This window comes from Budorcas taxicolor, chromosome 21 (assembly GCF_023091745.1).
Source record: "Budorcas taxicolor isolate Tak-1 chromosome 21, Takin1.1, whole genome shotgun sequence".
Taxonomy (NCBI): domain Eukaryota; kingdom Metazoa; phylum Chordata; class Mammalia; order Artiodactyla; family Bovidae; genus Budorcas; species Budorcas taxicolor.
Window position 1 is genome coordinate 9,405,508 of NC_068930.1, and position 26,620 is coordinate 9,432,127.

The following is a 26,620-nucleotide window of genomic DNA, read 5'->3' on the forward strand; positions in this document are numbered from 1 at the left end:
TCAAAGTAGATAGTAAGTCAATCAAGCAGAACTAGAAGATTCACTGAGCATGGCCCTGCCCACCAGAGCAAGACTCAGTTTTACCCACAGCCAGTCCCTCCCATCAGGAAGCTTCCACAAGCCTCTTATCCTCATCCATCAGAGAGCAGACAGAATGGAAACCACAATCACTGAAAACTAACCAAACTGATCACATGGATCGCAGCCTTGTTTAACTCAATGAATCTATGAGCCATACTGTGTATGGCCACTCAATACAGATGGGTCAACATGGTGGAGAGTTCTGACAAAACATCCACTGGAGAAGGGAATGGCAAACCACTTCAGCATTCTTGCCTTGAGAACCCCATGAACAGTATGAAAGGGCAAAAGATACCTTGCTGTGTATTTTATATTTATTTTAGACTAGGGAAATGATGTTAGATCAAAAGCAAATTCAACTGATTTTTTTTATTCGAGTTCAAAATGGGTAGTAACGCAGCAGAGAAAAATCGTAATGTTAACAACGCATTTGGCCCAGGAACTGCTAATGAGCGTACAGTGTGGTGGTGGTTCAAGAAGTTTTGCTAAGAAGACAAGGGCCTTGAAGATGAGGAGCACAGTGGCCAGCCATCAGAAGTTGACAGTGACCAACTTAGAGGATCATCAAAGCTAATCCTCTTACAACTAAAGGAGAAGTTGCCAAAGAATTCAATGTTGACCATTCTATGGTCATTCAGCATGTGAAGCAAACTGGAAAGGTGAAAAAGCTCAATCAGTGGGTGCTTCCTGAGCTGACCAAAAATCAAAAAAGAACATCGTTTTGAAGTGTCACCTTCTCTTATTCTACACAACAACCATGAGCCATTTCTAGCGTGGATGGTGACACGCAACGAGAAGTGGATTTTATACAACAATCGGCAACAACTAGCGCAGTGGATGGACCAAGAAGAAGCTCCAAATCACTTTCTAAAGTCAGACTTGCACCCAAAAAAGGTCATGTCACTGTTTGGTGGTTTGCTGCCCGTCTGATCCACTACAGCTTTCTGAATCCTGGTGAAACCATTACATATGAGAAGTATGCAACAAATCAATGAGATGCACAGAAAATTGCAATGCCTGCAGCCAGCACTGGTCAAAAGAATGGGCCCAATTCTTCTCCATGACAACACCCAACTGCTCGTCACACAATCCACACTACGAAGTTTTGCCTCATCCACCACATTCACTTGACTGCTTGCCGACCAGCTGCCACTTTTTCAAGCATCTCGACAACTTTTTGGAGGGAAAATGCTTCAACAACCAGCAGGACGCAGAAAAGAGTTCCAACAGTTTCCAAAGCATGGACTTTTATGCTGCAGGAATAAACAAACTTATTTCTCATTGGCAAAAAAGTGTTGATTATAATGGTTCCTATCTCTATTAATAAAGATGTGTTTGAGCCTAGTTGTAACGATTTAAAATTCAAGGTCTGAAACCGTCAATTACTTTTGTACCAACCTAATAGCAATTTAGAATTGCATGACTCAGTAATTATGGCAATCTCCAAGTAAATCTGCTTCATCAAATGAAAATGGTAATTTCTCCACACAAACACCAACATTTTTAATCTTATTCAGTAGTATTAATTATTGTGGTACTGCAGTTTTGTTTCTAACTGAAATGTACACCCCTTTTAGAGGCAGGGGGAGAGCCACAATATGCCAAACATTCATTTTATATAAACAAGTATTAAAAACTTGAACGTTAAAACACACACATACACAAACAACTAAGCCTTTTGTTTTTTGTGAAGTTAAAAGGAGCTAGAAGCCTGATTTCTGCTTTCAATCTAATTGTACTGAAATGAAGAACTCAGAAAAAGGTCCTCAAATACAGTTACAGTACTAACTTCTAAAATCTAATAATTCAAAACAAAACTATTTTTCATGTGTTCTCAGCCTAAACAAAACTAATTATTTTAAATGTACTTTGACACTAGATTTGTGTCAGTGTCACAGAAGGAATTGAAAGTTTAGCAATCTGACCCTTGGTAAATAACTCATTAAATACAAATTTGATGATTACACACATAGTACATATTCTTATATCAAAAATATTAATTCCTCAATTCTATAAGTTAACTGTTATTGGCAAGTTTGTTTTATATGCAGTTCTAAAATAGTTGCTAAAAGGCAATATTCTAAAAACCAAGTTCTTATAGTGAGAAATATACCCTCACCCTCAAAAAATAAAACCAAAACTAAAATGTTAGTGGTTCAGTCAGTTATCATTAAGTTTCACATACTGAATATCCAAAATCCCATTACTCTGTCCAGGCAACAGCTAGACAGCTGGTACCTCTAAGAGCCAGCTTTCCCAAACCTGGTCCCCACCAATTTCCTAGCACCCTCTATTTTCTTCTCCCTCAACTGTTACTGCTGTTGTTAACCTGGCCTACAAGCCATCATAGTCCAGGTAACAATGGCTTGTTAAGTTTTGCTCAAGTTTTGACCTCTGACTGGAAACAGCTTTCCCCCTTGTCTCTTAGGTAGACCAAATGTCCAGTTCAATGACACCTCCTGTGAAGGCATCCTCAGGTATCCTTTACCATTACCATCCCTTACAGGGGGGCAAACTAAGTACAGTTTTATAGGTATGAGTCTATCATACTATATGCTTATTTAACAGAAGGAACTTTTTTGTACTATATTCATTTCTGTATCCCCAATATCTAGTCAATATCTGGCACACACTTCAGCATGCATTCAGAAAACATTTACTAAGCATCCAATCTATACCCAATACTTTTCTAGGTGCTAGGAATAAACTTCTATATCTATTCCTGAGTTAAGGGAACTTACATTCTAGTGGAAGTGACGTGCAACACATAGTGAATACAGGATATATAATATACACAGCAGGTTAGTATAAAGTTTTTTCAATGAGAAAAAAAAAAGCAGAAAAGAAGTACTATCATAGGGAGGGGATTAAAACTTGAGAAAAGGTATCCAGCAAAGGCTTAACATAACAATGATACTAATAATAACTAAATAGCAACAATAACATTTGAGTATTTACCAGATGGACAGGGAGGCCTGGCGTGCTGAGATTCATGGGGTCGCAAAGAGTTGGACACGACTGAGCGACTGAACTGAACTGAATCAGTATCCTAACTGCTTTACACATATAAAGTGATATAAAGCTAACCATAACCTCTCATTATTAGCCTCAGGAGGAAACAAATACTAAGAAGCAACTAGCCAAAGTCATACAGCTAAATCAATAAAGCAGTAAAGCCAGGATTAGAACCCAGGAATGCTTTTAACAGCTATGTATAACCACAGTTCAGTTAATGCTTGTGCTGAATAAATTCAGTAAATGAAATAAATGAATTTATAATACAGCAATATACTCAAAAGACAGCAATGTATATCAGTCTCAGAGGGCTAATACATTTGAGCAGCTTCAGAAATACAATGCATATATCAATATCCATGAAGACATCCTGACAAATAACAGGTCAGTGCTTGATACGAACAAAAAATGATAAGCACTGATCATTTCTCTACAACCTTAGAAATACATTTTTAAGTTTCTATATTACAATTATCGTAACTAAAAATTACACAAACAGTATCACAAAAATCACATGGAGATCATTAAAAAAACTTTTTAAAAGGGTACCCTAAAATAAGTAAGTCCTTTGAAGGCATTATCATTTCAATGATAATTAAATGTTGAAATTCATATTTAATACTGTAGCACAAGTTATTGTCATCTTCCAGTTTTCTGTATCAGCAAAAAGGGTTAAACAAAACGACCAAGGTTCAAAACCTTTCTTCAAATGTCCCAAATATGCTTTACCAAGCAAACAGACAAAATCCAGTACAACTGTTGTTACTGAAGACCTGAATGACCTAAATTAAGTGATCTGTTCCTTACCTCCTTTCTCTTGCCATATTAGCTTGTTATTTAAGTGTCTAATCAGTAAATGTAAATAAACTAGAAAGCAAAGTGAAACCAAAGTGCTGCTAACACGACACTGGCATTCCTAGTCTCAAATCTTGAGGGCCTAAGAAGTATCTCCTCAAATTTTGATTAAAATTATTGATAAAATTATGAAGGAAATTACTGTCTTTATGTTTGGAAATTATCAAAATTTCTGCATATTTTGAGCATAAAATTTAAGCATAACACACTGTCAAAGAAAAGAGTTGTCTATGTAGAAACAGTTTGAAAAGTCAATCCAGATTAAGACAAAAATAAAACAGACCAAAAAAACCCAAAACATAAAGTAACTGTCTATAAACACAATACAAGGTGATTATTTGCTGAGATATGAATTTCAAATACATTTCAAATTTCAAAAGCTACCAGAGGTTACATAAGGTTTGGAAATGTTCAAGTTTCAACCAGAAGGGAGAAGGATCTCACTGAAACCTGGGGCAATCAGTAGAAACCAAGGCAGAATGACTCTCTTAATAGTAATGCTAACCTACTTTTCCATAAGAAATTGAATATACCACCAAAACAAATTAAAATCTGTTGAGAAGAAACCAACAAAATCCACACAACAGCATGATGAATGTCCAAGAGTCAATCAAAACTTACTAAACATAAGGAAATGGGAAAATGTGTTAACGTATCAAGGGGAAAAAATTTGAGAAAAGAAAACAGACCCAGAAACAAGAAAAAGATGATATTCTCAAAGATATAAACTTTAAAATGCTGCAAGTATATTACAGGATTTAATGAAAACTAGAAAAAAGATAATTACTTTGAAAAGAATCAAATTAATCTCTAAAGATGGAAAATACAGTATCTCAAATAAAAAAAACTGGATATACTTGGCAACAGATTCAACAGTGCAGGGAAAAAAGATTCCTAAATTGAAGATGTGAAAATAGAAAGCAAAAAAAGAAATGAAGAACAGAGCATCAAGTACCTGCAAGAATATCAAGGGCAGTCTAAAAGTGGTGTAATTGTAGTCCCAGAAGGATAGGGAGTCAGAAAAAACATCTGAAGAAATAAAGGCAAAAGAATTTCCAAATTTGAGAAAAACTAAACCTGTATATTCAAGAAACTCACTGAACAAAAAACAAGCACAAAGAAACCATACTAAAGCACATAATTAACAACTGAACTGCTAAAATCCAGTAATATTAAAAAAAAAAATCTTAAAAGCAACCAAAGTAAGGGAAAACTTGTTTTAACAAGTTTAAACAAAGGAATAACGCCTTTAAAGTGCTAGGGGAAAAAACCTGTTACTTAAAATCGACATAAAGCAAAAATACCCTTCACAGATGAAGGACAAATAAAGACACTTTCAGATATACCAAAGCTCAAAACCTGTCACCAGTCTGTCACCTTGTTCTACAAGGAACACTGAAAGAAGTTCTTCAGGAAGAACAGTAGAACTGTACAACCAAGTGAATGTAAACTATGGATTAGTTAATAATAATACATCAATATCAACTGTAACAAAGGTATCACACCAATGCAACATGTTAATAATAGGAAAAGGAGACAGATAAAGAATGAGAGAGAGACAAGTATTAATATATGAGAACTCTGTACTTCCTGTTCAATTTTTCTATAAATCTGCTCTGCTGCTGCTAAGTCGCTTCACTTGTGTCCGACCCTGTGTGACCCCAGAGACGGCAGCCCACCAGGCTCCCCTGTCCCTGGGATTCTCCAGGCAAGAACACTGGAGTGGGTTGCCATTTCCTTCTCCAATGCGTGAAAGTGAAGTCACTCAGTCAGCGAGACCATGGACTACAGCTTTCCAGGCTCCTCCATCCATGGGATTTTCCAAGCAAGAGTACTGGAGTGGGGTGCCATTGCCTTCTCCGATAAATCTGCTCTAAGAAACAGCAGATAAAAACTTATTTCTACACAAAGGAAGACCAACAGAAATGATGTATGAGTTTATTTTCTTTTAATTTTTAAAAAGATACAAGTTTGTAAAGCAAAAGTAGAAATAATATAAAAAAATAACAACATGCAGCATAAAACAGATGATGAAAATAGCACAAAAATGAAGGGGAGAAATTTTATTTCCCAATTGGAAACCAAAATGTTCATCAAAGGTGAATGAAAAAATTGTGATATAAACATATAAAGGAACACTAGGCAACAGTAAACTGGAACAAAATACTGATAGACATAAACATGGATTAACTGCAAAAAACATTTTGGTGAGGGAAAAAATCCAGATACAGAATACATATTGTATGATTCAATTCAGGAATACATTTGCAAAATTCTGAGCAACTATCAAATACATACGAAGGTCACGCATTATGAAAACATATATACAACACCAAAAAGCTATACACAGGCAGTTAAGACCAAGAACAATCAGCATTATCTTTTGAGTCTTAGTTTTCTCATCTATAAAACACTACAGTAATAGTTCATACACTTCATAAATTTAGTTATGAGAATTAAATAAGCATATATACTTAGCATATTGCCTGACATACAGTACAAGCTCAGTAAGCGCTAGCTTTGTAAAGAAATAACCCAGAAAAGGAGGCAAATGGAAGAGATGGAGAATGCCACTGGAAGTCAACTGGTCAGCAATATTCCTATTAAAAAATGATCACTTTATTGAAGAAATCAGAAATCAAAAACTGTATACATGCATGCGTGCGTGCTGAGTGTCCAGCTCTTTTTGACCCTATGGACTGTAGTCTGTCAGGCTTCTTTGTCCATGGGAATTCTCCAGGCATGAATACTGGGGTGAAAGACAGAAATGTAGATCAATGGGACAAAACAGAAAGCCCAGAGATAAATCCACGCACCTATGGACACCTCATCTGTGACAAAGGATCAAAAAGACAATCTCTTTAACAAGTGGTGCTGCAAAAACTTGTCAACCACCTGTAAAAGAATGAAACTAGAACATTTTCTAACACCATACACAAAACTAAACTCAAAATGGATTAAAGATAAATGTAAGACCAGAAACTACAAAACTTATAGAGGAAAATATAAATCACATAAATCACAAAAACATAAGCATACATACAGAGGAAACCACAAAAACATAAATCACAAAAACGTAAGAGACACAAATCACAGCAAGATCCTCTATGACCCATTCCCCAGAGTAATGGAAATATAAGCAAAAATAAACAATTGGGACCTAATTAAGCTTTTGCACAACAAAGGAAACTATAAGCAAGGTGAAAAGGCAGCCTTCAGAATGGGAGAAAACAGCAAATGAAGTAATTGACAAAAAATTAATCTCCAAAACATACAAGCAGCTCATGCAGCTCAACACCAGAAAAACAAACAACCCAATCAAAAAGTGGGCCAAAGAATTAAACAGACATTTCTCCAAAGAAGACACACAGATGGCTAACAAACACATGAAAAGATGCTCAACATCACTCATTATCAGAGAAATGCAAATCAAAACCATAATGAGGTGCCAGCTCACACCAGTCAGAATGGCCATCATCAAAAAGTCTACAAACAATAAATTCTGGAGAAGGTGTGGAGAAAAGGGAACCCTCTTACACTGCTGGTGGGAATGCAAACTGGTACAGCCACAATAGATAAGTGTAGAGATTCCTTAAAAAACTGGAAACAGAACTGTCATATGACCCAGCAATCCCACTGCTGGGCATACACACCAAGGAAAGCAGAACTGAAAGAGACACATGTACCCCAATGTTCATCACAGCACTGTTTACAATAGCTAGGACATGGAAGCAACCTAGATGACCATTGGCAGATGAATGGATAAGGAAGTTGTGGTGCATATCAGCTATAAAAAAGAACATATTTGAGTCAGTTCTAATGAGGTGGACAAAACTAGAGCCTATTAGAGTGACGTAAGTTAGAAAGAGAAATACCAGTACAGTATATTAATGAATATATGTGGAATTTAGAAAGACAGTAATGATGATCCTATACACAAGGCAGCAAAAGAGACACAGATGTAAAGAACAGATGTTTGGACTATGTGGGAGAAGGGGAGGGTGGGATGATTTGAAAGAATAGCACTGAAACATGTATATTACCATATGTAAAATAGATGACCAGTGCAAGTTCAATGCATGAAGCAGGGCGCTCAAAGCCGGTGCTCTGGGACAACCCAGAGGGATGGGGTGGGGAGGGAGGTGGAAGGGGGATTAAGGACGGGGGGACACATGTATACCTGTGGGTGATTCATGTCGATGTATGGCAAAAACCACCACAATATTGTAAAGTAATTATACTCCAATTAAATTAATTAAAAAAAAAAAAACCTGGGGTAAAAAAAATACTGGAGTGGGTTGCCATACCCTCCTCCAGGGGACCTTCCTGGCCCAGGGATCAAAACCTCCTCTCTTATGCCTCCTGCACTAGCAGGTGGGTTCTTTACCACTAGCGCCACCTGGGATGCCCAAACACTGTACACAGCAAAGGCCAAATGAGACATTTTGGAATATATTTGGAATCATTTAATATAACACTAGAATTGAAAAAAAAAAAATACTACTAAGGCCTTAAAAGGATAGATTTATAAACACATAAAAAGATACTAAGCCACAAGAAACAATACATTTTTGTTCATTTCACAGAAGCAAACATTGAAGGAAGAAAGTGATTTCAAGTACACAGGAAACTAGGGACTTTCAAAATACAGGAGGTAAGAAAGATGACACAAATGAGAGCAAGTGTGAACAAAAACAGCAAAGCAGGGTGTAGAATGGATGGATGGGCAGAACACAATTTTGCACCACTTTGAAAACAGGAAAGCATTTCAACCTAATACTACAAAAAATACAAAAATAAGACAAAGGCAAGACTAATCCTGCCGAGTGGAATAATGCACAATTTCAGCATCACTATAATGTTAAAAAGCTAGGTTTTTATACAATGCCCACTAAAACACAATCTGTTACATTCTTAGCCAGCAAATGGAGAAAGCATCATTTGCGTTAAAATGTGATAGTATACTGATGCCAAGAAATGCCCATCTTCCTCCATGCCCTTCCACTTCCATCTGCTTCCCCCAAAGTACCCATTTACTCCAAAACATCTCTTCACACAGCCTCTGTTTAAAAACAAAAATAAAAAAGGAAATAGCTTTGAGATATAATTCACATGCCATAGAATTCATACATTTCAAGTATATACACCTGGATGTTTTTTATATTCACAAGAATATGCAACCTTCACCAGTAATTCTAGAACATTTTCATCACCCTTAAAAGAAACTTTATCTCTCAGCAGTCACTCTCCACTCCCTATTCCCAACCCACACCCCAAGCCCTACAGTTAGGCACCAACTTTTTGTCTCTCTACAATTGCCTATTCTGAACATTTCCTATAAATTGAACCATAGTATGGTCTTCCATGACTAGCTTATTTCACTTAACTGTTTTCAAGATCCATTCGTTATAGCATGCATCAGTACTCCAACCCACCACATTTTATTTACTCACTCATCAGTTGACAGACATTTGAATTGTTTCCACTTTTTACCTATTATAAATAATGCTGCTATGAGCAATGGTATATGAGTTTTTGTGTGGATATATGTGTTCATTTCTACTGTTATAATACAATATCTCTGCATTTTATTTTCTATACTCTTGCTTCGTTATGGTATCTAACATCTTCCCCATAATGATACACATATCTGAAGTTAAGCCACAGATGACTAAGCATTTTACATAAATTACTAGTTCCTATTTTATTCTCCAAATAGTTTATCACCCTCAAATCTATAATCAGCAACCATACTGACAGCATTCATATTAATATTTAATATCAACATTTATTACATGTTCTGATACTGCTATATTTCACCAAGTAGAGGATGTTACATCTCAAATGCTGAAGCTCCATCTGTTCTATGCTTCAACCCAACCTTAAGGGCTAACACTCCTAGTATTCCTTGTCAGGCATATAGTTACTGGAATTTATCATTTTTTACAGTCCTCAACCACTCAAACCGTAATAACAGAAAGTATACTTTGTCCAGAAAAAAAAATTTTTTAATAAACACACTTTAAAATTTCACATTAGGCACTTAACATGATGAATGGCCAAATATACATCACTTTGGTTAAAAAGTCTGGTAAGCTGCCAAAGTGTGTCAAACAGATGTCCATATTAATAAGGATGTTGGCCAGAATCTAGAAAAAATTTGAACACTTTATTTCCTACAGTTTGAATTGGAATATGCCTCAGAGGTCTTTTTAGGAAGACAAGCTCTAAAACTTATGAAATGAAATGGAATCCAGGCGTAAAATTCAGACTACCAGTCTAATCCACATCAAAAGAGGGTTCGATCTATTTAAAACTAATAGTAACAACAAAAATATCTGCACTAATGGAAAAGAAAAAACCCAAACCACTCTAAAGTTATTCTCAAAGATGAATACTATAACTTGGGGTTTTCATTGCAAATAATTTGATATTGTTTAAGGGCCGCTTTGAGCCTTAAAATAGAGAGGTGGGGGTCTTTAGATTATCCCGACAGTATTACCTCTGCTTGCATTCTGGTGTAACTTTTCTAAGTGGCACAGAATTAGGAAGACTTACAGCTACTGCCCTAAGAACTGTACAGCATCTACTGCTTGTTACACTGACAACCTATCCTAGAAGAGCTGTGGCAACTATAAACGACTGCAACAGTTTACTTTCCTGCTAAGCAGATCCATGGAAATGCATGTGTCAAAATTTCATCTACTGTATCTCCTAGCAGAAAAAAATGTTCAGAATTACTGATCCAGACCAGCAGCAGCAGTTCAGTCCAAAACCTCAGTTCAGCCCAAATCCTAGGGTAAAATCTAGGCTCATTTTAAAGACAGAAATTTAATAGATCACTATATATTCACTAAAAATCAACATGAAAATGCAAGAATAAGACACAAGGATAAAACCTTCAATGCAGTATGTATACATCTACTGCCTTTATTATAACATCAAACATGTAGGTACAAAAGGACAGATACAAAGTTTAATGGAGGATTTCAAAAGAAAAGCCTCCTAATTGGAAGGAATGAGTTCTTTATGGAGAACACAACATTTACCCTGACATGGAAAGACAATCAAGAAGTGAGATTCAGAGAAGAGGGAGAAAAGAATGTCTATCTTTATACATATCTTCTACTTGAAGGCATATATTCCCACGAATTTATTTCAAATAATCAAAGAATGAGGCTAGAACTGTCCTTTTTAAACAGGCGTTGCTAAGTATTATTCTTTAAGGAACCAAGCTTTTATTAGACATATCATCTTCCCTATCTCGTTATATTGGTATATTAGTATTAAAGAAGGCCCTGGTCAATTCCAAGTTTAAAAGACTTTTCACTAGCTCTTACTCGGCTGAAGAGCCAAGCTGAGCCTGCTCCACATCCAGAGTGCTCTGCAGCCTGGTTTCATGCTCTCTCCCGTTTACCGCCTTCTACTTCTGAGCCAAACAACACAGTGATCTCTCTCTGTTTCCAAGGCAAACCATTCAATATCACAGTAATCCAAGTCTATGCCCCAACCAGTAATGCTGAAGAAGCTGCAGTTGAACAGTTCTATGAAGATCTACAAGACCTTCTAGAAGTAATACCAAAAAAAGATGTCCTGTTCATCACAGGGGACTGGAATGCTAAAGTAGGAAGTCAAGAGATACCTGGAGTAGCAAGCAAAAGTTGGGGTTGGAGTACAGAATGAAGCAGAGCAAAGGCTGAGTTTTGCCAAGAGAATACACTGGTCATAGCAAACACCCACTTCCAACAACACAAGAGAAGACTCTACACATGGACATCACCAGATGGTCAACACCGAAATCAGACTGATTATATTCTTTGCAGCCAAAGATGGAGAAGCTCTACAAAGTCAGCAAAAACAAGACGGGGAGCTGACTGTGGCTCAGATCATGAATTCATTATTGCCAAATTCAGACTTAAATTGAAGAAAATAGGGAAAACCCCTAGACCATTCAGGTATGACCTAAATCAAATCCCTTATGACTGTACAGTGAAAGTGTATAATGAAATATAATGAAAGTGAAAGTGAAATATATATTCAAGGGATTAGATCTGACAGACAGAATGCCTGAAGACCTATGGATGGAGGTTCATGACACTGTAGGGGAGGCAGGGATCAAGACCATCCCCCAAAAAGAGAAATGCAAAAAGGCAAAATGGTTGTCTGAGGAGGCATTATAAATCGCTGAGAAAAGAAAAGAAGCGAAAAGCAAAGGAGAAACGGAAAGATATATCCATCTGAATGCAGAGTTCCAAAGAATAGCAAGGAGAGATAAGAAAGCCTTCCTCAATGATCAGTGCAAAGAAATAGAGAAAAACAACAGAATGAGAAAGACTAGAGACCTTTTTAAAAAAATTAGACATACCAAGGGAACATTTCATACAAAGGTGGGCACAATAACGGAGAGAAATGGTATGGACCTAAGAGAAGCAGAAGATAGTAAGAAGAGGTGGCAAAAGACTACACAGAATGCAAAAGCGAAAGTTGCTCAGTTGTGTCTGACTCTTTGCGACCCCATAGACTATATAGTCCATGCAATTCTCCAGGCCAGAATACTGGAGTGGGTAGCTTTTCCCTTCTCCAGGGGATCTTCCCAACCCAAGGATTGAACCCAGATCTCCCGCATTGCAGGCAGATTCTTTATCAGCTGAGCCACAAGGGAATAGTACACAGAAGAACTATACAAAAAAAGATCTTCATAAACCGGATAATCACGATGGTGTGATCACTCACCTAGAGTCAGGCATCCTGGAATGTGAAGTCAAGTGGACCTTAGGAAGCATCACTATGAACAAAGCTAGTGGAGGTGATGAAATTCCAGTTGAGCTATTTTAAATCCTAACAGATGATGCTGTAAAGGTGCTGCACTCAATTTATCAGCAAATTTGGAAAACTCAGAAGTAGCCACAGGAAGGCAATGCCAAAGAATGTCCAAACTACCACACAACTGCATTCACATCTCACAGGCTAGGAAATTAACGCTCAAAATTCTCCAAGCCAGGCTTCAATAGTACATGAACTGTGAACTTCTAGATGTTCAAGCTGGATTTAGAAAAGGCAGAGGAACCAGAGATCAAATTGCCAACATCCACTGGATCATCGAAAAAGAGAGTTCCAGGAAAAAACCTACCTCTGTTTTATTGACTATGTCAAAGCCTTTGACTTGTGGATGACAACAAACTGTGGAAAATTTTTTCAAGAGATGGAAATACCAAGACCACCTGACCTGCCTCCTGAGAAATCTGTATGCAGGTCAAGAAGCAACAGTTAGAACCGAACACGGAACAACAGACTGGTCCCAAATTTGGTAGGAGTACATCAAGGCTGTATATTGTCACCTTGCTTATTTGATTTATATGCAGAGTACATCATGAGAAATGCTGGGCTGGATGGAAGCACAAGCTGGAATCAAGATTGCCGGGAGAAATATTAATAACCTCAGATATGCAGATGACACCACCCTTATGGCAGAAAGCGAAGAAGAACTAAAGAGCCTCTTGACAAAAGTGAAAGAAGAGAATGAAAAGTTTGGCGTAAAACAACATTCAAAAAACAAAGTTCTTGGCATCCGGTCCCATCACTTCATGGCAAAAAATAAGGAAACACTGGAAACAGAAACAGACTTTATTTGGGGGGGCTTCAAAATCACTGCAGATGGTGAGTGCAGCCATGAAATTAAAGACCCTTGCTCCTTGGAAGAAAAGTTATGGCCAACCTAGACAGCATATTAAAAGGCAGAGACATCATTTTGCCAACAAAGGTCCATCTAGTTAAAGCTACGGTTTTTCCAATAGTCAGGTATAGATGTGAGAGCTGGACTATAAAGAAGGCTGAGCACTGAAGAATTGATGCTTTTGAACTATGGTGTTTGAGAAGACTCTTTAGAGTCCCTTGGACTGCAAAGAGATTCAACCAGTCAATCCTGAAGGAAATCAGTGCTGAATACTCATTGGAAGGGCCGATGATGAAGCTGAAACTCCAATACTTTGGCCACCTGATATGAAGAACTGACTCACCGGATAAGACCCTGATGCTGGGAAAGATTGAGGGCAGGAGTAGAAGGAGATGACAGAGGATGAGATGGTTGGATGGCATCACTGACTCGATAGACATGAGTGTGAGCAAGCTCCGGGAAGTTGCTGATGGACAGGGAAGCCTGGCGTGCTGTAGTCCGTAGGGTCACAAAAGAGTTGGACAGGTCTGAGCAACTGAACTGAACTTCTGAGCCAAACTGGGTTCAATACATGTGGAATATATTTTCTACATTTCTGACAATAAAGCTTGACATCCAGTTCAAATATCAATTCTCCCATGAAGCATCCCCTGGTCACTTCTAAACTCTTCCTTCCCTGAACTCCTTATTCTATACATTGTGTCTAAATTTACACGTCACACAGTAATTAATGTAGCACAGTAATAAATGTGGTTTTACCCTTTCTACACAATCACCAACTAGAAGCAAACAGCTATATCTTATATGTGCTTATGTTTCTGCATCAGTGATACAGAAACAATAGTTAAAGTAGTGACAATGGAAAATGAAAAAAATACAAAAGGAAGGCGCAAGGGAACAGAGCCATGGAGATTGCTTCCGGGCTACCATATTTACCAGGAAGAAAAGGGGTAGAGCAATGAAAAGAAATTGTATAAAACGCCTGTCAAGTCATTATTTATGACTTATAGAAGCTATGAAAAAAGAAATGAAAGCTCATATATGAGACACAAAAGACAGGCAGCTGGGCGTAAGTACTGACTGCCTTTAAACACCATGAAAAAGGCTGGAGGGAAATTCCAAAAACACATCATTAATAATAAAAGGTTTTGATTTATATTATGGAAGATTTCTGATGTTTAAAGTCAACACGCCTTTTAATTCTGGCCTATATTTTTAAAAATAAATGTATGATGACTAGTAGAACATGTCAATTTCTACTCCAACAACATAAAACACTGATCAAAAACTTGCTAATTCTATGGAAAGAAATGTTTAAATGTAATAAATATTTTAAGCAACTAAATTCTAGAAACCACGCATAAATAACTTCCAACTTTAGGTTAAACTTCTCATGTTAAAAAGACAGAGATATAAAGTATATAAGAGAGAACTAATCAACTTTAGCTACAATAAACATAGTGTTAACCTATTAAACACAATAAAAAGTATACAACCAAGAAATAACACAATACCTACAGTTTATTGTAATCAAAGGACAACAGTTCAAATCATAAAACTGAAAAGGCTGAAAAGGAGTAGAAAAACAATGAGAAGAGATACAAGTAGTTTGACTTTCAAAGAAGTCAACATCTATCAGATCAATTTCCAAGTTTATAAATTATCTTTTTCAAAAAGGTATTATATTATACTGTCACTAGAATAAATAAGTACCAAGTCTTAGGTTGAATATAGGTCTATAACTCATTCATATTATAATAAAACCAAGGTATTTCTAATATACATTATTGAAATAAATCTTTGAATTAATAACTTGACAGAAAAAAGTACTTAAGACTCCTGTAATAACCTAGAACCTGCATTTGTATGCCAGCAGAGTGAAGTAAAAATATTTAAACTAGCTTATTTTTCCTACAAGGTACTTTCTAAAGGCTCCAGCTCAGCAATGGAAGTTGACTTACTTATTCCTTTTCATAACTAAAAGCTTTGTAGCACCAGTAGTGTAAGCAATAGATTCCTGCTCTCTCTCCCCCAAAAGTAGACATTTTAGTGAGGATGCTGGTGGTAGCATTATCTAAGTAACTAAAAATATTCCCCCTATTCTCTGGTGGCTCAGATGGTAAAGAATTCACCTGCTATGTGGCAGACTGGGTTCAATCCCTAGGTTGGGAAAATCCCATGGAGGAAGGCATGGCAACCCACTCCAGTATTCTTGCCTGGAGAATCCCCATAGACAGAGGAGCCTAGCGGGCTGCAGACCATGGGGTCGCAAAGAGTTGGACACAACTGAGCAACTAAGCACAACACAAACCATATGAAAAAAATGAGGAAAAGGAAATTCTACTCAAAGCCAAGCTTTCAGCACAGCCTGAAAACCAAAAACAACAACAACAAAACAACTATGACTAGGAACAGAAAAACTACCAAATCTCAATGCCTGACCTCTAAGACTGTCACTCCACGCCCACTAAACCACAAGGCTTGGTGCCAACAAACAGGCCTTAGGGTCATTTGCAAAGACCACCAAAAATATTAAACCCACTCTAAATCTGGGAAAATACTGGAGAAATGGGCAGAGCAGACCACAGAATATAGGCAAGGAAGTTCAAACTTCTGGTGATTTAAACAAATAGGTATCATTTAAAGCGTGATCCACCATGTAAAGTGGTACAACCTTGAAGCACAACGCTCTGGGAGAAGACAGAAAAAAAGGAGGAGTGTCCTTTGGCAACTGGATGGTAAAAGGAAAAAGAAAAAGGGAAAATTTTAAGGACTTGCTAGATCAAAAAGAATCATAGAGATGGAAGTCTCACAATCCATCTCTTCAATCATTAAAACAGACAAATAAAAACTACTGAAGTAACAGGACTATTCTATACTGACAGAAGAGGGCACCATTAAACTAGGAATACCGTTAAAAAACCCACTACCATAAAAATGAACAAAAGAAAAGTGCAATCCAGAAAATCAGGGAACAGAATTTGACATATCATGTGAGGGGAAAACCCTACCAAAAATAACCTCAAAGCAGGAAAAAAAATCTGTAAGTCAGTATTCCAAACAGAATTAAATATATTCTATTAATATAGTATCCCTAGTAATTAAGAACTATTATTATATTAATAATTGGATTAATATATTCAAACAAGCATTTGAGGATATGAAAACCACTTTGACTCAGCAATCGAAAAACTAAAAACAAAAACAAGAAAGTTAAAAGTAACTGAATTTAAAAAATTAGAAAAAAATTTACAGAAATGAAGAATAAATTGCAAGGCACCCAAGGAAGAATTATCTCAAATGAAAATGATCTACCACAGTCCATAATATAACAGCATCTGTTATGAGCCACATCCATCCACATCTAGTGTTGTTTCATCTGATTTCAGGTTAACTATCTACGACTTCATAATAATTCACAAGCCACAACCCTTCCAAAATTCATCTACATTAGCAAACTTCATGTGTTTCCCATACTAGAAAGGCATATTTACTCTTTATGATTACTTAAACCATTTAATACAGTTAAAACTGTACTTAACCACTCTTAAAACCATGGCTGCTATTAAATAGGTTATTAGGTTCCTGTGTGTGTGTCTTCAGTTGCTTTAGTATGTCTGACTCTTTGAGATCCCAAGGACTGTAGACTGCCAGGCTCCTCTGTCCATGGGATTTTCCAGGCAAGAATACTAGAGCGGGTTGCCATTTCCTCCTTCAAGGGATCTTCACAAACCAGGGATTGAACCCACACCTCCTGCACTGCAGGCAGATTCTTTACCACTGAGCCACAGGGGAAGCCTTTAATGTGTCACTGACAAAGTCTGAGTATATTCTCCTAGATCCACGGATGCCCCAAACCCCATGATCTTTACTACACAACTCTGCACAGCACAGTGATTTTTAGGAACACACACGCTACGTTTTAGTGGAACCAACTGTAGATGTGAATGTATGGGTTAGTATACACATATTTCTTAGCTCTGCTGAGAAGGCATAGAAACAATGATACCTCAGGGGCAATTAGCACACCTAGCACCCAGATCTTGATTTCTAAATGCCATCTTCCAATAAAAGGAGCCAAGGCTCTTCAGAAAAGAGGGTGATTCCAGGACTGGAAAAGGTAAAATACAACATGAGCCTGGAGCAATTAAACAGCCTCCTGCTTTGTTAAGAAAAATGTGTTTATTTGTTGTGGGTTTTTTTCTTTTTTTGCTTGTTTAACTTAAGAAAATCTTAACTGCAACCACGAAATTAAAAGACCCTTGCTCCTTGGAAGAAAAGCTATGACAAACCAAGACAGTGTACTAAAAAGCAGAGACATCACTTTTGTCAACAGAAGTTCATATAGTCAAAGCTATGGTCTTTGCAGTAGCCATGTACGGATGTGAGAGCTGAACCATAAAGAAGGCTGCATGCCAAAGAACTGATGCTTTTGAATTGTGGTGCTGGAGAAGGCTCTTGAGAGTCCCTTGGACACCAAGGAAATCAAACCAGTCAATTCTAAAACAAATCAACCCTGAATATTCACTGGAAGGACTGAAGAGGAAGCTGAAAGCTCCAATACTTTGGCCACCTGATGCACAGTCGACTCACTGGGAAAGACCCCGATGCTAGGAAAGACTGAGGGCAGGAGAAGAAGGGGGAGATAGAAGATGAGATGGCTGGATGGCATCACTGGCTCAATGGATATGCTGCTGCTGCTGCTAAGTTGAGTCAGTCGTGTCCGACTCTGTGAAACCCCATAGATGGCAGCCCACCAGGCTCTGCCATCCCTGAGATTCTCCAGGCAAGAACACTGGAGTGGGTTGCCATTTCCTTCTCCAATGCATGAAAGTGAAAAGTGAAAGTGAAGTCGCTCAGTCTTGTCCAACTCTTCATGACCCCAAGAACTGCAGCCTACCACGCTCCTCCGTCCATGGGATTTGCCAGGCAAGAGTACTGAAGTGGGTTGCCACTGCCTTCTCCACAATGGACATGAGTTTGAGCAAACTCAGGGAGACGGTGAAGGACAGGAAAGCTCGCGTGCTGCAGTCCATGGGGTCAAAAAGAGTTGGACACAACTGACAAACAACATCAATTGAGAACACAGTATTTAAAAGATTTCACTTTTATTATCCAAGGTCAAACACTGAAAATCTTGAGATAATCAAAACAGAGTTACTCTGCCTTAGGGCAAGCACACACACAGGCTTTTTTAAATAGACAATTCCTCCTCTTTCCCTGCCCATTACATATCTTCACTTCCACTCCTCTTCAAATACCCATTCCATGGCCAACTCCTTAGACATTGTCATTACAGGAACTGTTCCACTTCTAAGAGTAAATTATTCATCCCACTCTCTGACTATACCCTCTTAATCCACCTAAGCAGTCTATCACAAGTAAACTCATCATCTTCCTCCAGAGCCTAATCCTCCCTTGTGTTTCCTATTTCAGTAAACTCACTCATTCTGTCAACTGCCCAAGCCATAAATCTAATCATCACCCTAAACTCTTTCTCTTTCTCCTTCCACAAGCCCCCACTATGTATCTTCTCAAATTCAACTATTTCTCCAATCCTCATTCCACTACCATAGTCCAGCCACCTTAGCCCTTTTAACTAGTTTTTTGTAATATCCTCCTCAATTACTCTCCCTACCTACCAATTTTAACTCTCTCTAAAGAAGCTGACACAGACCAATCAGTATTACCTTTTAATTTCCTGCCAGGCTTAAGATGCTGAGATTTTCCCTAAAACACAATACAAATTCGCTTAGTTGTGTCAGACTCTCTGTGACCCCATGGACTGTAGACTACCAGGCTCCTCGGTCCATGGGATTTTCCAGGCAAGAATACTGGAGTGGGTTGCCATTTCCTTCTCTAGGGGATCTTTCTGACCCAGGGATCGAACCCAGGTCTCCCACATTGTAGGTAGATGCTTTACCGTCTGAGCTACCAGGAAAGCCCCACAAATTCCTTAACATAGCTTAAAGGGCTCTTCAAATCTGGTCCCTACTTACCTCTCCAGTGTCTTCTCTCTGGCACTGCCTGATTCATCCATAGATACTCTTTGAGTTTCTCCAAGCAATCTAAGCTCCCTAAGCATATCTCTTGTCTTTATTACAGGTCTGGTACACTCTACCCGTTCTCTTCACAAAGCTAAGTCCTATTCACCCTTTAGACTTCAACCTAAGTTGAAGAAGTCACTGGAATAAATTTTCCTCAGTTTAGTTGCTCAGTTGTGTCTAATGCTTTGTGACCTCATGGACTCCAGCATGCCAGGCCTCCCTGGCCATCACCAACTCCTGGAGTTTGCTCAAACTCATATCCATCCAGTCGGTGATGCCATCCAACCATCTCATCCTCTGTGGTCCCTTTCTCCTCCTGCCCTCAATCTTTCCCAGCATCAGGGTCTTTTCAAATGAGTCAGTTCTTTGCATCAGGTGGCCAAAGTATTGGAGCTTCAGCTTCAGCAACAGTCCTTCCAATGAATATTCAGGACTGACTTCCTTTAGGATGGACTGGTTGGATCTCCCTGAAACTGGGTGAACTGTGCCTTCTATGTGCTCCTGCAGCACTCCACACATCAAGCACACAGCAAGTGTTCATTCTTACTCCTCATCACCTAGCCCTACGGATTGAATAAGATAATGAAAACCAAACCATGAAATAAATTACCAAAGTAACACAATGCTTACAAAGAATTAGAACCCAATGACTTCTGGCTCAGGAACACAATATTCTTTCCACTATACTTTGCAGCACTTAATTTTATTTTCATAAACAAATCAATGTTAATTAGATATAAAGCATATAACCTAGAGTTAAAAAGGATCTAGATATCATCTCATTTTATAATTAAAGTGAAGCCCAGAAAGGGCTAAAAAACAGTACAAAACAGCAATGCCAGGATTAGTCATTTTGATGTTCTTTAATTACATACTTTAGTCTCAGGAATAAGGTTTTTAAAATTTTAAAGCTGAAAAACTTTTTATTTCAAGGTTAGCAGAACTATTAAAAACAAAACAAATGAATCATCAATTCACTTAGAAGTTTCCATAAAACTTTTAACAAAACACAAGATTATTTAACTACGGTATAACACTAATAAAAATAATACTGAGTCATTATTATATTTATAATATAAACAACACATGGGTACCAATCATGCTCAAGGCACTGTGAAACATACTCACTGAGCAAACAAAGATACAAAACAGAATTCCTATCTCCACAAAGTTTAAAGTAAGTTTTGGAAAATGAGACCCAACCATTACAAAATTAAACAGAAAAATTACAGGACAAATTAGTCACTTAAATGGTTAACAGTTTCAAAAGAAGTGATTCTGTTGCAAGATGTTTCAGGAATGTAAGAAAAATTACAATCTACTGCCTGAGCAATCAGCATAAACTCAAAATTTCTTAGCTTAGTCAGCTGAAAGGGCTCAAAACAATGATATTCCAGTGTCAACAAGCTTACCTGCTGTCCAGTTCTTGATTTCTAAATACTATGACCCAATGAAAGAAACCAGGACTCCTTGAAGAAATGGCTGATTCTAGGACAGCAGAAAAAGCAGACAATGAACCTGAAATATCTTTTGTCTCAAAAGGAATGAAGTGCTCCAAAAATGATAGGAATGTGTCAATCAATGAGTTAACTTGAAGGAGCTCCCACTGACCAAATCTGAGTTTATTTGGAACATCAAAGTGAATACTGACAAGTAATGAGAGAATAACCCACTTAATTTAAAAAAAAGAATCTCTGAATTTATATTGATATTAAATAAACAAATGAGAAGGAAAAGTTCTAATTTACAACTTAATAGAAGGCCAACTAGCAAATGTAGAAGAAACAGTAAAAAAAAAAAAAAAAAAATCACTTCGGAACCACTGTACAATAACTGATTCAGGCAAAAATCATTAATGAATGTTAAAACCATTATGTGAACATTTTAGGGAAAACAAAAACACAGCCTCAAAGCGGCTCCCCAAAGATTATTCCATAATAACAAGGAGGAAAATGAAAATTTTTATATGGAGAAAAAATTGGTAGGCAAACCTTAACGAGTGATACAAGTAAACATCAACAACAAGGGATCAAACAGACATGATACTGCCTCCTGACAGTGATGCACTGAAGGAAAGACGTATCAAAGCTTATGTGGTATTCCTGCCAAAAATGCAGAACTTGAATCTACCAGCGAAGAAGCAACACAACAAACCCAAAGTAATGGACATCCTACAAAACAAAGGACTGTACTCCTCAAAACTAACGATTTCATGGGGAAAAAGGTTCAAGGACTGTCTCAGGTTAAAGGATATATGACAACTAAAATAAAATAAAAAAGGAATTAAAAAAAAAACTATTAAAGAATCTTACTGGCACTACTGAAGAGACTCCAACATGAACTGTATAATAAACTACTGTATCAATATTAAATTTCTTGAATCCATCATACTGTGGTTATGTAAGAATATCTCTTTGTTCTTAGGCAATATTGCTGAAGCATTTAGGGGTAAAGGATCACGATGTATGAGACCTACTCTCAAATGGCTCAACAATAACAATATTATGACAGGAAGAGGAGGAGGGTAGAGTAGGAAAAAGAAGATCTAGAGAGTGGATTTCTGCTATTACATTGTAATATACGGTATGTTGTATGTTTAATATGTGGTTTCCTTGTCAGCAATGTACATGAATGCAGCATTTCTATCCCTTGTATGCGTCTGTAATGTTCTGCCTCAAAAGATATGCCTCTGACTTTAACTGAAAATACTTGAATCTTTGGTATCCTCTATAGATGTAATCAAGGAGCTTCAAATTATAGATAAAATAATATCAGTTTCCAGACTTTGAAATCACTCCGCAAATACAGAGAACCATAAGGCAAATATGCTAAATATTAACAACTGATGAATCTAGGTGACAAGTATATGAGCTCACTGTATTAGTCTTATATCTAAAGTTTTCCCAAAACAAAACATTAAAACAACAACAACCTTCTGCCAACACCAAAACATTACTTTGGGTAAACTGAGTCATTTCTGAAAAATAAAATATTTTGACTCCCAGATTCTTTTCTCCCTTTTCTTCATGATCCATGTCACCTTAACTCTATTAAAAGTTTTCATCACCAAAATAAACATTTGACAAAGTAGTCCCCAACATGCAAATAAGTCACATTTCAAAATCTCATTTGTAAGTCAGATGTTTAGAATGTAGAATGATCTTCACCATTACAAACAGTGATTCGGTTCCTAATGCTGGCCACAAAACTCTCACAAGATGGAATCTCAGGATATGCTCAATAGTCTGGGATTCCAACCTTGACCCAGAATGCATGTCAATATGTACAAAAAATGCACAAACTAGTATTTTATAATCTGGAAAGCACTTTTATCATTTTTAAAGTCTCATTTGGAAAACTTGATTTGGGTTGGTCATCTCAGTTGTTCAGACAACTTTCACTCAATTCAACATTTACTGAGCATTCACTATGTGGCAAGACAGGTTTGTATTGAGCATACTAAAAGACCAAGGCAGTATCTCTGACATAGGAACTCAGCCTAGCAGAAGAGACTGACGTCAATTACAATACTTTAAATGTTCAATGAAAGTGAAAGAGGACAGTGAAAAAGTTGGCTTAAAACTCAACATTCAGAAAACTAAGATCATGGCCTCTGGTCCCATCACTTCATGGCAAATAGATGGGGAAACAGTGACAGACTATTTTTCTGAGCTCCAAAATCACTGCAGATGGTGACCACAGCTATGAAATTAAGACACTTGCTCCTTGGAAGAAAAGTTATGACCAACCTAGACAGCATATTAAAAAGCAGAGACATTACTTTGTCAACAAAGGTCTGTCTAGTCAAGGCTACGGTTTTTCCAGTGGTCATGTATGGATGTGAGAGTTGGACTATAAAGAAAGCTGAGCACTGAAGAATTGATGCTTTTGAACTATGGTGTTGGAAAAGACTCTTGAGAGTCCTTTGGACTGCAAGAAGATCCAATCAGTCCATCCCGAAGGAAATCAGTCCTGAATATTCATTGGAAGGACTGATGCTGATGCTGAAACTCCAATACTTTGGCCACCTGAGGTGAAGAACTGACTCATTGGAAAAGACCCTGATGCTGGGAAAGATTGAAGGCAGGAAGAGAAGGGGACAACAGATGATGAGATGGTTGGATGGTATCACTGACTCAATGGATATGAGTCTGAGTAAACTCTGGGAGTTGGCGATGGACAGGGAGGCCTGGCATGCTGCAGTCCATGGGGTCGCAAAGAGTTGGACATGACTGAGCAACTGAACTGAATTGAACTGAAATGTTCAATAACACATTTTACTCTACAAATATTGTTTGCACTGAGAGCAAGGGAGGTAAACTTCGTCTAAAAAGATTAAAATCAGTATCAAGATAACATTTGGGGTATAACTTAAAGGATAACTTTCAGTAGGTATATGAACAATGGAGCATTCCAATCCCTGGCAAAAACATGAACAAGCTACAGAAATACTACATTCAGATAACAGAGATAAAGACCACACTTATGCAATAATCAAACAAGATACCTACAAATATACTAAGTATTCTCAAAGGAAATAAAATATGGGATAGAGTAACTATTGGACTGCAACATTAAACAGGATGGTCTGAGTAAAGAAGTGAGATTTGGGCCAAGTTCCAAAGAGTCTGGTCAGGTCAGCCTTATGAAAAGCATCTCAAGCAGGTGGCACAAAAAGTACACAAGACCCTAAAATGGAAGTAGAGTTTAAAAAACTCTTGAGAGGTGCAAGTAGCTGGCCTCCAATGAAGAAAAAGACAATGAGAACAAGAAAGATCAGAATGGGAAGTCACTGGAAGAGTTTAAGGAAAAATGACAAGATTGAGGCTCTTAAAATGGTCCCTAGGATTGCGGTGTGAATAAAGAACTTATGAGGAACAGGAAAAGAAACAAGATGCCCAGTCAGGAGGCCACTGCAATAATTCATGTAAGAGATCATGATGCTGTGAAATAAACAGGCGGCAATGAAGGGCTTCCCTGGTGGCTCAGCTGGTAGAGAATTCACCTGCAATGTGGGAGACCTGGGTTCGACTCCTGGGTTGGGAATATCCCCTGGAGAAGGGAACGCCTATCTACTCCAGTATTCTGGCCTGGAGAATTCCATGGACTGCATAGTCCATGGGACTGCAAAGAGTCGGACACAACTGAGTGACTTTCACTTCACAATGACGGCTAAGAGCAGTGGATTGGCACAAGATAAACTCCGAAGGTACAACAGAACGTGTGGATGGACTGCATCTGAGAGAAAAGAAAGGAATCCAAAATGTTATCTTAGGTTTCTGGCTTGAGTACTGCCACTTACTAAGATTGGGAAGGCCAGCAGAGACATCAGGGTTTGAACATAAGAGGGAGGAAGAAGGTTGGCAGAGAGGAATAAATAGCTATATTTTAGTCATGTAGCTAACATTATGTTTGAAATCCCAACTAGATTTCCAAGTGGGTATCAAAATCAGGAAAATTCTGGGCTAGAAAAATAAAAGTGGGAGACATCGGCACAAAAATAATAGCCTTTTCAGGGAAAAGCAAACAGCTGGCCTTAACTGGGTCATAGAAACTGAAGGGTTGTTGCTGACAATGAGCCTGAAAAGATAGGACAGAATATATTATGAAGTGAACCATGACTAATAATGGCAACAGCAGTAGTAGTAATGATAGTAACAGTAAGAGAAAAAAAAAAAAAACTACACTTTAAGGTACCAAGCACTGTGCTAAAAGCCTGATAATATACATCTCATTCAATTCTCTCAACAACTCTGCAAAGTAGATAATATTATAATCACTGTTTTATACACTGAGCTTCAAGAAGATTGAGAACTTGCCAAAGAACAGAAAGTGCTAGAGTGGGTATTCTAAAACTTAGGCAGTCAGATTTTAGAGATCAACCTCTTACCTCTTACATTACTGACTCTTTACTGATTTTATATGCCTTTGAAGTTTTTCTTAAAAGAAGTATAACATTTAGATCTGAATTTCAGAAATACAATTCTAGTCTTTATATAAAAGATTGCTAGGGGTGGGGATAAAAAATAAGACAAGTAAACACAGTATTAGTCAATGCAAAAGACCTTGTTTTAATAAGCCAACAGTTATTAGTTATCTTACTAGGTTACATGAAGAGTATCCTTTTGTTCCAAGGTTGACAAATCATACCTCAAAGTAATCCAAGTCAACCTCCACATACATGCTGCTGGCAACAAAAATAAGCTGCTGAAAAAGGTCCAGCTCATGCAGTATAAATTTACCACCCACTACCAAAACATTTCTCAAAACATGTAACAATGTAACTTTATTGATTGCTGAAATTAAGTTCATAAATTAAAGTTTCTGAGGAAAATAAAATGAGTACGGATTCAAGACAACCATAAAAAGATATGCCTTGGTTGATAGTTATTAGAAATCAGATCAGCTAGTATGTTTTTGCACCCTTGTTAACAATTCCTCTAGCTTTCAACATCATCAATCATTAAACTGATGAAGTAGTAAATTATCTGGTGTCCTACACCACTGTTCAAATAACACCATTAGCCTCATAAACCAGCTAATTTTTTTTTTATGATTTCGAGTGATTACTAAGATGATTCAATGTTAAATAAACTACTAACTTCAGTAAGTATCAATTCTAATAATAATTATTAAAATCAGCAAATGACAAACATCTATATAATGCAGTATTTCTTAATTATGTGTTAACACATATCCTGTGCCATGCATGAGACTTATTAACAAATGGGCTTACACTCTCAATTATAATAAACTGGAGTCATCCATTTATCATAGAGTACACAGATAAAGCATACAAAAATAATTTAGTTCCACCAAACAAATAAAATGAAGAATAAAAAATTACAATTACCCACTAGAGAAAAGCTATTTTTTAGATATATATATACACCAGGCTTCCCTAGTGGCTCAGTCAGTAAAGAATCTTCCTGCAAGGCAGGAGACCCAG

The 26,620-nt window shown here is 37.4% G+C and overlaps 1 protein-coding gene across 4 annotated transcripts in view; it reads right to left on the reverse strand.

The window, feature by feature from the left end:
- The window catches only part of MEF2A (myocyte enhancer factor 2A), a 183,225-nt gene that overhangs the window by 152,727 nt on the left and 3,878 nt on the right, over positions 1 to 26,620 (reverse strand). The window lies entirely within an intron of this gene.